Source organism: Schistocerca serialis, chromosome 2 (assembly GCF_023864345.2).
Source record: "Schistocerca serialis cubense isolate TAMUIC-IGC-003099 chromosome 2, iqSchSeri2.2, whole genome shotgun sequence".
Lineage (NCBI taxonomy): Eukaryota > Metazoa > Arthropoda > Insecta > Orthoptera > Acrididae > Schistocerca > Schistocerca serialis.
This window is the reverse complement of record NC_064639.1, coordinates 1,135,278,784-1,135,295,644: the sequence shown is the minus strand read 5'-3', so window position 1 is coordinate 1,135,295,644 and position 16,861 is coordinate 1,135,278,784. Positions and strand designations below refer to the sequence as shown.

General features: G+C 43.9%; 1 non-coding gene across 1 annotated transcript; it reads left to right on the top strand.

Annotated features, from left to right (window-relative positions):
* The first annotated feature begins 16,266 nt into the window (after nt 1-16,266).
* On the top strand, nt 16,267-16,341 carry Trnaa-ugc (transfer RNA alanine (anticodon UGC)). Its single transcript has one exon. It is a non-coding gene; the product is annotated as a tRNA-Ala (tRNA).
* The last annotated feature ends 520 nt before the right edge of the window (nt 16,342-16,861 follow it).

The following is a 16,861-nucleotide window of genomic DNA, read 5'->3' as shown; positions in this document are numbered from 1 at the left end:
CATCTACATCTACATCTACATGGATACTCTGCAAATCACATTTAAGTGCCTGGCAGAGGGTTCATTTAACCACCTTCACAATATCTACTATTCCAATCTCGTACTGCGCACGGAAGAAACGAACACCTATATCTCTCCGTGAGAGCTCCGATTTCACTTATTTTATTATGGTTTTATTATGATAATCGTTTCTCCCTATTTAGGTCGGCGTCAACAAAATATCTGTACTTTCACATTCGGGTAGAAAGATGGTGATGACATTTTGTGAGAAGATTCCGCCGCAACGAAAAATGCCTTTGCTTTAATGATGTCCATCTCAAATCCTGTATCATTTCAGTGACACTCACTCCGCTATTTCGCAATAATACAAAACGTGCTGCACTTCTGTGAACTTTCTCGATGTATCCCGTCAATCCTATCTGGTAAAGACCCCACTCCGCGCTTCAATATTCTAAAAGAGAACGGACAACCGTAGGTTAGGCAGTCTCCTTAGTCGATCTGTTACATTTTATAAGTCTCCTGCCACTAAAACGAAGCCTTTGGTTAGCCTTCCCCACAACAATTTCTGTATGTTCCTTCAAATTTAAGTTGTTCGTAATTGTAATTCCTGCGTAATTAGTTGAATTTACAGGCTTTAGATTTGACGCATTTATCGTGTAGTCGAAGTTTAACACATTCCTTTTAGCACTCATGTGTATGACCTCACACATTTCGTTATTTAGGGTTGTAAGACGTGTATATTTCTATTGTCTATTGTCAAACCACAATTTATGGAAGACGTTTATATGTTATTAATAGGATTAAGTAGGAATAATTAATATTTCTCATGTTGGAAATAATTGTGGTAGCAGGGAATGTCTGCACCAAAGTACTGTTGGCAGGAGAGACCGCACATCGATATAATTTTAAAAAGGGCGGGAGAGGTCGCCTATGGATATATTTTAAGAAAAGAGCGGGAAAGACCGCGCATTGATACTTTTTTTAATGGTAGCAGGGATTGTCTGCACCAGAAAGCATTGTTGGGGGGAGAGACCGCACTTTAGCTTTCGTGGGAAGTCAATAGTAAGCGAGATGTGAAGCGAGTCGTTAGCAGGTCTGAAGCGAGAAGTTGAGAGGAGCGGTGTGCCTGCCAGCCACCAGCTCTGATTTACAAGAGATTATAAACGGATGTACAGAGACATTATCTAACTATTATCATAAGAGGAACTAATATTATTGAATAATTTTTTTGAGAAACTCAAGACTACTGAAGGTATGTTTGCGCAATGCTAATTGTAAGATTATTGTAAAAAGTAAGTCCCATTTGCACGTTTGTAAAATCATTTCATTCAGAATATAATTAATCTTTGCCAGCAATATTGAATTACTGATTATAATCCAGCCCAAAAAAACATCAACGTAAAACTTTGCAAAATTTTGTTGTTGTCAAGAAAAAGTTTAACATGAATTACGTAACTTCACTCAAATTAATTAAAGAATAACGTCAGGTTTGCTGTTAAAGAATAACGTCAGCCTTGGTAATAAATACAGCCACTTATTATGACAGCCCACCAGCAGCTAATAGTTTATAGTAAAACATAGTAAGTATATTCATGTCGCAGTTTGATGTAGCAGTCAGATGGCGATCCAGTAACAGTAAAAAAGGTAAGGAACAGTTTTGGGTTATTGCAGGTAAGGACTGAGGGCCACGACGACGACACATTCTATGTTTCGTCGAAATAATCAGAAAATCACTTTTAATAAGCAGCATTTAAATTTGTATGCGAAGATTGAGAAAGACAATTAATTTCAAAGGGAAGATTTCATTTGTTATTACTAAGCAAGAGATAGGAATCCTAAGGGAAGGTTCCATAAGTTATTGTAGAAGGGGAGGTAGCGTAACAAAAGAGCTATAGCGGAGACGGGAAGGTTTCAGGGTCAATTGCCAACTTTTGCGCAATCCAGGTATCTTCTTTAAGTCATTTTGCGGTTTGTTTTGACCTTTTGACGACTTTACTAGTTGATAAACGACAGCATCATGTGCAAACAACCTAAGACAGCTGCTCAGATAGTCTCCTAAGTCGTTTATATAGATAAGGAACAGCAAAGGCTCTATGACACTACCTTGGCGAACGCCAGAAATCACTTCTGTTTTACTCGATGACTTTCCGTCAACTATTACGAATCAACTACTACGAACTGTGACCTCTCTGACAGGAACGCCATATATTGAGCAGAAGCCACGAGTAGGAACAGTGTTTCTTGGCAGGGCTGCCTTGAATTCTTATCTCTGGCTCAGTCGAATAGAGCGTCTGCCACGTAACGCGGAGATGCCGGGTCCAAGTCCCGGTCGGGGCACACATTTTCACTGTCCCCGTTGATCTTCATCACCGCTTGTAAGCAGCCACAAAGGTCATGATTTCACTGTAATTTCATTCTTCGAGATCTGCAAGATCACCAATGGTCTCTGTTCTGTCGGATACCATATTCATATAGATGAGGTTTACCAGCCAGTGATCATCTGCAATGCAAATGCACTCACATTGCTCAAATTCTCAAGGGATTCGGTAGACTGACTGCCGAGATTAACGAGTATAGTGGGCAGGGGCACTACAAATGTAGAATGTGGACAATAAGTTGGAAATGTGGGTCTCACGGGGAGCATTGCAAGGATAAGTCCATGCAGTCGCGCTATCCTCTATATCCACGATGGCTCAGTCAAGTAACAAGTCTGCCTTCGGCAGAGCAACAGAGCGGACGCGTGCGTGTTTTCTGTGTGGGGAGGGTGAGCTCGCCTTCTTTACATTCTGAAGGCCGTTGCTTAAGTGCTGGCCTACTGTCTACTATACATTGCGAACCGTTACCACAAATCTACTCTCCGATTTACTTTCCGCAACGATTATGCCCGACCCAAAGCACTCGAGGTGGAGCATTTCTGTGAAAGGAAGTAAAGATCCCGGCGACCACTATTATCGGAATACATTTGTCGATCGTGAGCAGCACGGTCTATGTTAAAATCATTAACGTCGCAGCTTGCGAACGCATCCTAGGTGAGACCAAACAGGGGTTCTGCTTCTGTCGTGGTGATGGCAATGTGAGGGGGGTAAGCGTCGACCACGCGGGCTTAGGTATTCGTACGACAGGCATTTTCGAACTGCCATTCGAACTTCCTGCAGAGGAAGTTATCGCGGCACTCCGACCATACGGCACAGTCCATGGTCACACTGCTGAGAAGTCGACACAGTTTCGGACATATCCTGTCCTAAACGGCGTCCGACATGTCACCATTGATCTCCGAAGCCACATCCCATCCTAGTTAGTTATGTAGTTAGTTAGTTGGTTGCATGTTCCATTGATCAATCGCACGGTACGGTAGCCATTATGTTGTGGAATATGTCAAGTGCACAAGAAATGCACATACGAAACAAGAAGTTTTAGTATATTTATATATTACAATACAGAGTTAAAGGTTAATATTTATATTACTTACCCCATCCCCTTATGTGGCACAAAATGCGTGTACTATATTTATAGATTTATTTATTCCTATTCAAGAATTGATCTATGGTATAGAAGGAGTTGTCAAGGAGATATGATTTCAATTTATTTTTAAAGCTATTACTGCTGTTTGTCAGACATTTTATTTCATCTGGTAATTTACCGAAAATTTTTATAGCAGCATATTTTACTCCTTTCTGTGCCAAAGAGAGGTTGAGTAAAGAATACCGTAAGTTTTTTTTCTGGTATTATAATCATGAATGTCACTGTTATTTTTAAACTGGTCCATGTTGAGAACAAATTTCATTAGTGAGTAAATGTACTGTGAGGCTATTGTAAGAATTCCTAATCTTTTAAGAAGATGCCTACAAGATGTGCCACTATGAACCCCACTCGTTATTCTAGCCACTTTCTTTTGAGCAGTGAATACTTTTTGTCTAAATGTTGAGTTACCCCAAAATATTAATCCGTATCACATCAGAGAGTGAAAGTAAGCAAAGTATGTTAGCTTACTAATTTCTATATCTTCAAAATTGGCAATTATTCTGATTGCAAAAGTTGCTGAACCTAGTCACTTTAGAAGATCCCAAATATGAATTTTCCAATTAAGATTCTCATCTACACGTACACCCAAAAACGTAGTATGCTCTACCTTGTCTACTGACTTCTGTTGATGTGTTATATTTATTGAAGGAACTGTACTTTTTGCAGCAGAAAATTGGATGTACTGTGGTTTTCAAAGTTTAGAGCAAGCCCATTTGCAGAAAACCAATTCATGACTTTTCCAAAGACCTTATTTGTTGTATCATTTTCATCAGCAGACAGTGTCAGTTCAGCTTCCTGTTTCAGATAGGAAGGGAGGTCATCCACATACATCAAGAACAGAAGAGGACTCATGATTGAACCCTGTGGAACACCTAATGTAGTTTCATCCCAGTTAGATGAAGTGGCAAACTTATTTAAATCACTTGACCCATATAAGGAGACTTTCAGCTTCCTGTTCTGTAGGTATGAACCACTCATATGCTATTCCATTTATACCACAGAACTGGAATTTCTGTAACATAATGTCATCGTTCATACAGTCAAATGCATTGGACAAGTCACAGAAAATTCCTATTGCAGACAGTGAAATTGTATATTGCTGTCTCAGTGGAACAGCATTTTTGGAATCCGAACTGTGATTTACTAAGTATCCCGTTACTGTTGTGATGGATAACCACTCTGGAATACATTACTTTCTCGAAGATTTTTTAAAGTGCTGTAGGCAAGGATACTTACAGATCGGCGGATGCCGTGCAATAATTATATACGACAGCCAGCCTCGGACCTGTTCCGGGTGTGGCAAAGAAGGCCACCTTAGATCCGAATGCCTACAACGGCGTATTACGCAACTTCCATCTGCCGAAGGACCGCCCACGTCACAACCTACGGTGCTACCGGTGACCTACGCCGCTGCTCTTGCTTCTCCTACCGCTTCGCAACGCCGCCTGGACGCCACAAACGAGCCCGACCAAACCTCGACGGAGTTCGTCTCGCACGGCCCGCCGCCTCGGCCGGACATCGACGCCGCTCCGACGGTGTCGACGCCACCGGCCGCTGACCCAAGCCTCGTCCCTAAGGTAGCCTTCCTGCCAGAGAGACGCGGCTCCCTTCCGTCGTCATAAGGAAACAACGCTCTCCGAAACGTCGCAAGAGAAGGCGCCGCACAGTTTCCGGCCAAGAAGAGACGTTGCAAGTCGAGGATGTCAACCGTTGACTATCATGACGGATATCAATGGCTATAACGCCCACGCCTCCGCGAGTGATACTATGGGATGTGGAGTGGCCATCTACGTCCGCCATGCGATTTCTGTGATTTCTCTCACCGACGTCGCCTCCCTTCCATCAGCTATGGCCATGAAACTGACTGCCATGGGGCCACGCATCATTAATGTCTACGCTCCTTCTGGTACCGACGATCGACATGAACGGGCCAAGTTTTATTGAGGACATGCCCCCCCCCCTGTTTTCATGGTGATATGACCACTGCCACCTTTTTTTTCTGGTCATCAATCTACTGACTGGTTTGATGCTAACCTCTTCATCTCAGAGTAGCACTTGCAACCCACGTCCTCAATTATTTCCTTGACATATTCCAATCTCTGTCTTCCTCTACAGTTTTTGCCCTCTACAGCTCCCTCTAGTACCATGGAAGTCATTCCTTCATGTCTTAGCAGATATCCTATCATCCTGCCCCTTCTCCTTATCAGTGTTTTCCACATATTCCTTTCCTCTCCGATTCTGCGTAAAACCTCCTCATTCCTTACCTTATCAGTCCACCTAATTTTCAACATTCGTCTATAGCACCACATCTCAAATGCTTCGATTCTCTTCTGTTCCGGTTTTCCCACAGTCCATGTTTCGCTACCATACAATGCTGTACTCCAAACGTACATCCTCAGAAATTTCTTCCTCAAATTAAGGCCGGTATTTGATATTAGTAGACTTCTCTTGGCGAGAAATGCCTTTTTTGCCATAGCGAGTCTGCTTTTGATGTCCTCCTTGCTGCGTCCGTCATTGGTTATTTTACTGCCTAGGTAGCAGAATTCCTTAACTTCATTGACTTCGTGACCATCAATCGTCATGTTAAGTTTCTCGCTGTTCTCATTTCTACTACTTCTCATTACTTTCGTCTTTCTCCGATTTACTCTCAAACCATACAGTGTACTCATTAGACTGTTCATTCCGTTCAGCAGATCATTTAATTCTTCTTCACTTTCACTCATTTCTACTACTTCTCATTACCTTCGTCTTTCTCCGAATTACTCTCAAACCATACAGTGTACTCATTAGACTGTTCATTCCGTTCAGCAGATCATTTAATTCTTCTTCACTTTCACTCAGGACAGCAATGTCGTCATCAGCGAATCGTATCATTGATATTCTTTCACCTTGTATTTTAATTCCACTCCTGAACCTTTCTTTTATTTCCATCATTGCTTCCTCGATGTACAGATCGAAGAGTAGGGGCGAAAGGCTACAGCCTTGTCTTACACCCTTCTTAATACGAGCACTGCGTTCTTGATCGTCCACTCTTATTATTCCCTCTTGGTTGTTGTACATATTGTATATGACCCGTCTCTCCCTATAGCTTACCCCTACTTTTTTCAGAATCTCGAACAGCTTGCACCATTTTATATCGTCGAACGCTTTTTCCAGGTCGACAAATCCTATGAAAGTGTCTTGATTTTTCTTTAGCCTTGCTTCCATTATTAGCCGTAACGTCAGAATTGCCTCTCTCGTCCCTTTACTTTTCCTAAAGCCAAACTGATCTTCACCTAGCGCATTCTCAATTTTCTTTTCCATTCTTCTGTATATTATTCTTGTAAGCAGCTTCGATGCATGAGCTGTTAAGCTGATTGTGCGATAATTCTTGCATTTGTCAGCTCTTGCCGTCTTCGGAATTGTGTGGATGATGCTTTTCCGAAAGTCAGATGGTATGTCGCCAGACTCATATATTCTACACACCAACGTGAATAGTCGTTTTGTTACCACTTCCCCCAATGATTTTAGAAATTCTGATGGAATGTTATCTATCCCTTCTGCCTTATTTGACCGTAAGTCCTCCAAAGCTCTTTTAAATTCCGATTCTAATACTGGATCCCCTATGTCTTCTAAATCGACTCCTGTTTCTTCTTCTATCACATCAGACAACTCTTCACCCTCATAGAGGCTTTCAATGTATTCTTTCCACCTATCTGCTCTCTCCTCTGCATTTAACAGTGGAATTCCCGTTGCACTCTTAATGTTACCACCGTTGCTTTTAATGTCACCAAAGGTTGTTTTGACTTTCCTCTATGCTGAGTCCGTCCTTCCGACAATCATATCTTTTTCGATGTCTTCACATTCTTCCTGCAGCCATTTCGTCTTAGTTCCCTGCACTTCCTATTTATTTCATTCCTCAGCGACTTGTATTTCTGTATTCCTGATTTTCCCGGAACATGTTTGTACTTCCTCCTTTCTTCAATCAACTGAAGTATTTCTTCTGTCACCCATGGTTTCTTCGCAGCTACCTTCTTTGTACCTATGTTTTCCTTCCCAACTTCTGTGATGGCCCTTTTTAGAGATGCCCATTCCACTTCAACTGTACTGCCTATTGCGCTATTCCTTATTGCTGTATCTATAGCGTTAGAGAACTTCAAACGTATCTCGTCATTCCTTAGTACTTCCGTATCCCATTTCTTTGTGTATTGATTCTTTCTGACTAATGTCTTGAACTTCAGCCTACTCTTCATCACTACTATATTGTGATCTGAGTCTATATCTGCTCCTGGGTACGCCTTACAATCCAGTATCTGATTTCGGAATCTCTGTCGGACCATGATGTAATGTTATTGAAATCTTCCCGTATCTCCCGGCCTTTTCCAAGTATACCTCCTCCTCTTGTGATTCTTGAACAGGGTATTTAATATTACTAGCTGAAACTTGTTACAGAACTTAATTAGTCTTTCTCCTCTTTCATTCCTTGTCCCAAGCCGACATTCTCCTGTAACCTTTTCTTCTACTCCTTCCCCTACAACTGCATTCCATTCGCCCATGACTATTAGATTTTCGTCCCCCTTTACATACTGCATTACCCTTTCAATATCCTCATACACTTTCTCTATCTGTTCGTCTTCAGCTTGCGACGTCGGCATGTATACCTGAACTATCGTTGCCGGTGTTGGTCTGCTGTCGATTCCGATTAGAACAACCCGGTCACTGAACTGTTCGCAGTAACACACCCTCTGCCCCACCTTCCTATTCATAACGAATCCTACACCTGTTTTACCATTTTCTGCTGCTGTTGATATTACCCGATACTCATCTGACTAGAAATCCTAGTCTTCCTTCCACTTCACTTCACTGACCCCTACTATATCTAGATTGAGCCTTTGCATTTCCCTTTTCAGATTTTCTAGTTTTCCTACCACGTTCAAGCTTCTGACATTCCACGCCCCGACTCGTAGAACGTTATCCTTTCGTTGATTATTCAATCTTTTTCTCATGGTAACCTCCCCCTTGGAAGTCCCCTCCCGGAGATCCGAATGGGGGACTATTCCGGAATCTTTTGCCAATGGAGAGATCATCATGACACTTCTTCAATTACAGGCCACATGTCCCGTGGATACACGTTACGTGTCTTTAATGCAGTGGTTTCCATTGCCTTCTGCATCCTCATGTCGTTGATCATTGCTGATTCTTCCGCCTTTAGGGGCAATTTCCCACCCCTCGGACAAGAGAGTGCCCTGAACCCCTATCCGCTCCTCCGCCCTCTTTGACAAGGCCGTTGGCAGAATGAGGCTGACTTCTTATGCCGGAAGTCTTCGGCCGCCAGTGCTGATTATTTATCAAAATTTAGGCAGTGGCGGGGATCGAACCCGGGACCGATGACGCTACCCCTAGACCACTGCCTCCTAGGAGATGATTTTAACTGCGTTCTGCACCCCAAAGATCAGGTTCCACACTATACTACATGCCAGGAACTACGTATAGTGGTGCGGGACTTCCTGCTTCAAGACACCTGGAAAGTTCAACATGGAGACCGTTCTGGCCATACTTCTTACCAGTCATTCCGCAAGCCGTCTAGACAAGATATATGCCTCACAGACTCTCAGATCTGCGATGCGGGGCGTCGAACTCCCGGCCACTGTCCTTTTCCGTCCATCGCACATCTGCAGGGTCCTCCTTCCACCGCAGTCTGTATGGCGCCATGGAAGCCAAATAATTCTCATCTGTATGACATGACTTGTCGCCAACGAGTCACTGATACATGGACAGCCTGCGAACGACGCCTTGCCCGCTACCGCTCGACATTGACGTCGTGGATGGACTGCACCAAACCAGCGATCCGGAGGGCACTGGTGAGCTACGGGAACTACTTAGCCGACTGGCATCGCACCAGTCTTGACTTCTGTTATGGGATTCTCCGAGATCTGGACACTCAGCCGCCAGCCCAAGACAACCATTTGGAATGGCAAAGAAGATAATTGCGTTGGCGCGCCGGAAACTGAAGGGATGGTAATATGGACGCGTCGCCACGACCATGCAGGTTCTGATATTCCATCCATGCATCATATAGTGTCCCACGAACGACGGCGTCGTCCGCAGATCATCAACACACTGATCATGCCTCATGGCCCGCAGGTGACCAATCAGAACGACGTCGTCCACGCATTCGTCGAACATTACCGCCGTACTTATAGGGAAGAAGATGCTGATACTGAAGCAGACGACTCCATTTTGCATTACGTCACACGCACCCTCCCCCACACGGAGGTGGACACTTTATGTTCAGTGGTGTTCAAACAAGACGCAGTCGACAACGCAATCGACAAGGGTGCAGTCAACAGATCGCCCGGCATTGACGGCTTGCCGGTTGAATTTTACCGAGCCTTCCGGGATCTCAAGGCGCCGCGGTGGACGACTATGTATCAAGAACTGATGACATCTGACCAACCAGTCCCACCAGTCTTTGTTGAGGCCATCATCATTCCGGTCCACAGACCAGCCCGTGGTTCACCGTCACGACTTACAGACTCCTCACCCTACTTAATGCAGATTACAAGATTTTCGCTCAAAAATGGTTCACATGGCTCTGAGCACTCTGGGACTTAAGTGCTGTGGTCATTTGTCTCCTAGAACTTAGAACTACTTAAGCCTAACTAACCTAAGGACATCACGTATATCCATGCCCGAGGCAGGATTCGAACCTGCGACCGTAGCGGTCACGCGGTTCCAGACTGTAGCGCCTACAACCGCACGGCCACTCCGGCCGGCGATTTTCACTCGTTTACTGGCAATGCGTCTCTGAACAATACTCCCTCACATCGCCTCCCCACAGAAAACAACGCCTGGGGGAAACCTTAATATACGGACTGCCACTGGGGAATGCTGCGACTTAATTGCGATGGCGGCGGCTTGCAGACTCCGCATCGCAGTCGTCGCTATAGATTTCGTTAGCGCCTTCGATAAAGTGCGCCATCGTTTCCTGTTTTTGGGGCAGGCCCGAATGGGCATCCCCCCCTCTCCGGCGTCTTTACATCAGTGACAATTCACGTGTCCAAGTCAATGGACGTTCAGCAGAGCCTGTACCAATTTGCCGTTCCATACGGCAAGCGCGCCCACTCTCTACCCTCCTGTATGCCATTGCCCTTCAGCCCCTCATTGTGGGCTTGACAACCAAGCTCTCTGGCCTGACCCTTCGCCAACACACTTTTTTCGCTGTCGGGCATTTGCCGATCACCTCCTTCTCCTGATTCACTCCGGCTCTGAGATTCGAACAGTCCTCGAATTGATCACACGTTATGGGGCTGCCGCTGGCAGTGCCGTGAATGTCGCCAAATCTTCTGTAATGTACATTGGACGAGGCTTCCAGGAAGGTGAAGTGGCACCCCTGTCGCTTGTGCGGATGTTCCCTTACCTGGGCATTACCTTTACCCCCACGGTCTCACGCACAGCGGCAACGAATCTCCGTCGCCTGTTACACGTCATCCGCAACGGCGTCCGCCAGAACCTCCTGCGCCGCCAGGATACACTTCAACGTTTTCAGTTTCTTAATAGTTGTATGGCTCCAAAATTGGTCCACATCACTCAGGTTCTCCCTCTGTCGACGGCGATTGGGCGCAACCTTCAGGCGGCCTTTGGCTATTATCTCACGGCTGGTCCCATGTTTAAAGTCCGTTATGCGACACTTACGCTGCCCCAACAGGATAGTGGCCTCGGGCACGTCAGTGTCCGTATGCGAGCTGCGGCCTTGAATATGAGTACCATGAGAAGACAATGGACCGGCCGGGGCACATCTCTAACACGCAGTTTACTTGAGGTCCTCCTGCCTGCTTTCACCTCACCAACGGAGTCTGTCGGCCACATCGTTCATCATTTGTCTCACATTTCGACCTTTTTCGTCGACCACAGTTACATACTTGTACATACCAGTCCCCCAGATACGCGCCCAACCAGGACTAAGGATTTTTACAGCCTATTATTGCGCCGTGCTCCCCGGAATGTGATGGAGACCAAACATCCTTTCATCCACTGGCCCACAGTGTGGACTACTATCCACTAGGCACTGTGTTATCACATAGTCAACAGGAAATTTGTCACGAGACAGCGACTGCACAACATTGGCTTGTCAGAATCCCCTCTTTCTCTCCTTTGCCAGCAACTGCACACTGATGACCAAGGTCTGACATGCGCCTCTTCGCAAGATGTCTGGCGCTTCGTGCAGCAAATCATTGCCTGCTATGTCGGAGTGCCACCAGACACAAGCGAACCGCGGATATTTCTATACGCGGAGAAAAAACATTTTCCCGCCGCCAAATGTCGTGCAGTTACGTGGGTCAAGGGTGGGCTATCTCTTTCACGAGGGACCTAAATCGCGCCTCGACTTCTGGACCTATTTACGAGCAACCCATGCCACTCTCGAAAACACGCCACGCTACCGAACATCATTTTCTAACTATCTTCGAGGGGTCTTTGTTAGGACTCCACTATGGTGAGGTGTACCTGGAGCTGAGGGTACATAGCCCTCCCTACCCCCCCCCCCCCTCGCCCTCCCCTCCCAGCGGTGTCTGATTTTAAGCCACCTATGATCGATTCTACCTCTGGCCTCCTCGGATGGGAGAGCGCGTCGTACATTGCGCGGATTTTATTTCTTGTTTTCTTTTCCTTTTTCTTTTGTTTTTGTTTACCCAGCATTTATACTTCTTTTCTCTGTCACTGATGTATTTTCCACATAATTTCGTAATAATAGTGAACATTAAAAACCAAAATGCAAATAAATAAGCGACAACGTCGCCTTCCAATTTTGTTGATTCCTGTGTCTCCCACTTTCCTGTGCTCCACAGGCTCGGTGGTGGTGGCGGGGACACGGTGGCGAGGCCTCGGGTGGGTTTCGACCCTTGCCCACTTTGCCCCTGAGCCCCCACCGGTCCACTACCCCTTTAAAAAAATAAAAAATAAAGAAATAAAAAAATAAAAAATAAAAGTTGGTGAGCACTTGTCCGCGAAAGGAAAAAAAAAGAGTATCTGCCATGTAAGCAGTAGATGCCGCGTTCGAGTCCCGATCGGGGCACACATTTTTAACCGTCCCTGTTTATATTTACCAACGCCTGTAAGCAGCTACAAAAGTCTGGATTTCGTAATTCCGTTGAGGTCGAAGAAAAGAAAATAAAAATATTCGGCCAAAGGAGGCCGACAAAATGGAAAGCGAGACGTGGCTGATAAGCAAAGAGCAAGAAAGCCGTATCCAGGCACAAGAAATGAAATTCCTGAGACTAGTAAAGGATTGCACAACAGAAGACAGGCTAAGGTATCAAGATATTAGCGACAAACTAAAAATGTTTACTTTGAAGGATAAAATTCTTGATTATAGGAGAAAATAGGACAAACACGTAGAAAGAATAAAGAGTGACAGATTCCCGTTAATCCTTATAAATTATAAGTGCCAAGGAAGAAGATATAGAGGAAGATTCCAGCAACGATGGGTACCGTAACAGAAAATTTCTTCTAAAACCTGAAGAGAAGATGAAGAAGAAGAAGAAGAAGCACATCTATCCATTTTCGGGGGTAAATCTGAATTGATGTGTGTTAAGGGCCAGAGCACCCTTTCCATCCGAAAACGATCGCAAAGGGTCACCCCTGGACCTTAGCCAGCGTATTTAGAAGGAAAATCGGTATACGAGTACAAGGTTTTTTTTAGGCGAAACTGTGTCTGCCCTCTTCCAGGCCGGAGGTCGTTGTTATGAATGTCTTGTACATTTAACTTCTCATGGTCTGGGTTCGCAGTCATGTAGAATCTTTTAAAGGACGTCATATTCGCCTTTCAATTTATTCATTTCACCATTCCAATTTCGGCCTATGGGCCATTTTCAGGCGGTGCTGCAAAATATTTTCCTTCAGCACACGTTACTTTTCAAACTCCTCTTGTGCATTTGATGCTCTGCAGCATGTAGAAGTTGTAAATATGTCATATTATTAACTAATTGTTGTTTAGAAGCTGCTTGTTGGGGGTATTTCATTTTCACCGAATAGTGTCGAACGTTGTCCATCATCAGCGTTATGTGTAATACACAAAATGACACATATTCCTTATGATACATTCCTTACAGTAGATATAGTAGTGTTTTATGCGCATATAATTTCTGCAGTTCCTTGTTATTTGACTTGCCTTATGCAAAATGATCTCTGGCGTATGGGAATGGCAATATTTTCTAATATTCACGTAATGATACGATTAACGATTTACATATGATATCAGATATTCATCAACCAGTAGAAACGTGATACGAATTTCGATAAAATGGATCAAAAGCAATGATATATGAGAAGTTCCAGTCCACCAGTCGACTGGTGTGTTTCAACTGTGACTGTGTAGTTTAAATGTACAGACGTTTCTTGTGGTAACGTGCCATAATAAAAGCAACAGGAGACAAGCATATAAAATGACATTCTCTGCTAATGTAGAAATAGTACGGGATGATATTTGCTTTTCGTTGTCACTGCTCGCACTGCGAGGTTTCACACAGTCACCGCGCTTTCAGCAAACAACGCAACCCAGATTAAAGAGCAGAGCGGAAAATTGCACACACAACGAAATAATTGTAATTTTTAGGAATATGTTTTGTAAAGATATTTTCTTTTTTGTATTCATTCATGCAAGGTTTTTGCGTATTTGCTTGTACTGTGATATCTGCAGATCACCCCTTATAATTAAAAACTGGCAAGTCCTGGTTGTAGTTAATTGTAGTTGATTTCAGATGCTTCCTGGTAAAAAGTAGCTACGGTAGTTAGGTGGTGTTAGTTAACAGCTCGTGTTCTTATCTTTAAAATAAGTAATGGAATACTGAACAAACAGTTTATTTCGACTGCTAGTCTGATAAACTGCTCAACATTACTAATTAATATTCACGCTGTTTTGCGGCTTAAAACTCTTCTATTTCTTTTTCACGAAGTACATATTCATTATGTCAACTAATATCATAATGACTAAAATGCTACGACACAATTTCATTTTTCCTTATTTACAAACTTCACTCTAACACACCTGCTTTTTGTTTTCACTTAGTCGGTACCTTATTGTGATATTTCTCTACCAGCTCGATCCACGGACAATCGGGATACTGTTTCTGATCAACGCAGTGTGCACTGTTGTCGTGCGATAAATACTGAGGAGCATGCAGCTATGAAGAGAAGACATGTGCCTTTGCTGATCGTTTTCCATCCGAAATATCTGAATGTCGACTTCGGCTTTCATCTTCGTGTTACACTGCATAATCACTGTCTGCAGCAATTCACATCACACAGATACACACACGACATACTCTGCATAAGTACTGTTGTTACTCACGAATATAATTATATAATTTGTCCATGATCACGGTTAGATTTGGCACCTTGAAACCTATCTAAGGCACGTGAGGTTAATTCAACATCATATAGTTCTTAATTTCTTATCTCCAGTCACCTGTAAAATTATTGCTTACTTCTCATCTTTCGAACAAATGTGAACAGATTGTTCCTTTAATGCGATTACGAAGTGAATTTAGTTTAAGAGCCACCGTAGCTAATTTTACTTTGAGTCAGTAGCTGTTTCAAATCAAATGATAAAAATAATGTGCCCTGTATTTATTCCAAATACGAGGTGTGTGTGAAAAGTAGACTGTCAGCAGTGCTAGGGATCTGGCAACGCCGTGTTGTTCTACTTGTGTAGACCGGTGTGTTCGACCCTTTCAGATGCTCAGTCCGAGTTTCAGTTCCGTACAGCTATGAAGCGCTTTTTGAGAGCGCCATAATTGAAGTTGTGTTTTTGTTGTGTGTTACGAAAATGGAACAGTGGAAATTAGAGCAACGTTATGTCATCAAGTTTTATGTTAAACTCGTGAATCCCCGAGTGTGACCTTTGGAAAGTGGTGTCAGGCCAATGGGGAACATCGGCGTCTTAAAAGGATGTTTTTTTGGGACTCTGGAAAACATTCAAAGGAATGTGACAGACGTGCTGAAGCCCCTACTAGTGGAAGGCTTTTAGTGCTGCTACCAACACTGCGAGCAACGATTCCCCCGGCATATAGCTGCCAAAGGAAAATACTTCGGAGGGGGAAATATTGTTGTTTGAAAACGATTAAAACTTTGGTGGATAAGAAATCAGTCTCATTACGAAATGATAATTAAATCAAGACCCTAAGCTGTCGACAGGCATTATTATACATCAACGGGAACAGTTGGAAATGCGTGCCCCGACCGGGAATCGAATCCGTTATATATAAATCCCATTTTGTTCGGTTTCGTTTGTTGTATCTACACGGGGCGGACATCGTAAGACACCGGTTTTTAGGTTCGTCGTTGATCGAATGACAGAATGCAGTTAATCCTCTGACCCAACACGCTGAGCTACCGTGACGGCATCCACCTGAGCCACCGAGGGCACAGAGGATAGTACGACTGCAGGTATTTATCCCATGTACGCTCCCCGTGAGACCCACATTCTCAACTTAATGTCCACACATGTCACAGCAGAGAAGAAGAACGTCAATGGCCGGTTAGCCTTAACTATATGAAGATGGTATTGTTCCTTCGGACATGTCCGAAAGAACAGATACCTCAGTGACCATGCAGCTCTCTTACGAGCGTCGGTGAGATTGTCTACCGCGAGTAATGACTGTAATGGACAGGGTCACTACGAATGTAGTGTGTGGACATTAAGTTGGGAATGTCGGTCTCACGGGGAGCGTGCAAGGGATAAATCACTGCAGTCGCACTTTCCTCTGTGCCCTCGGTGGCTCAGATGGATAGAGCGTCTGCCCTGCAAGCAGGAGATACCGGGTTCGAGTCCCAGTCGGGGCACAAATGTTCAACTCTCCCTGTTGATGTATATAAACCCCTGTCGACAGCTTACGGTCTTGATTTAATTATCATTTCATTCCTAGAGAGCTGCATGGTCACCGATGGTATCCGTTCTTTCGGACGTCCGAAAGTACGGATACCATCTTTATACAATCTCATTACGTTACTCGCACACCTCGTAAGTAATAGTATCACCTCTATGTAGTAGATTTTATTTGTCTTTTGTTTTGGTCTTTCGGCAGATATTAAATAACACAGAGTTTTAACCACTTGATGTTTGATTAATGCGAAACGTTTTACTGATCGCTTTAATCATTTCGTCCCAGAGTAGCTACATAATATATAATTTCCAATTTTATCGATATTTTTAGTCCTATGGGCTGCCACTGCTTATTCGTACCTGCGAAATTTAACAACGCTAAGACCTCTCTGTTGAGGCCGGTAACTATCCAGTAATAACTCTTGTACCACCAATTCTAGAGCAAATTCTAGCGAGAGATGTTCTATTCGGGCTTCAAAA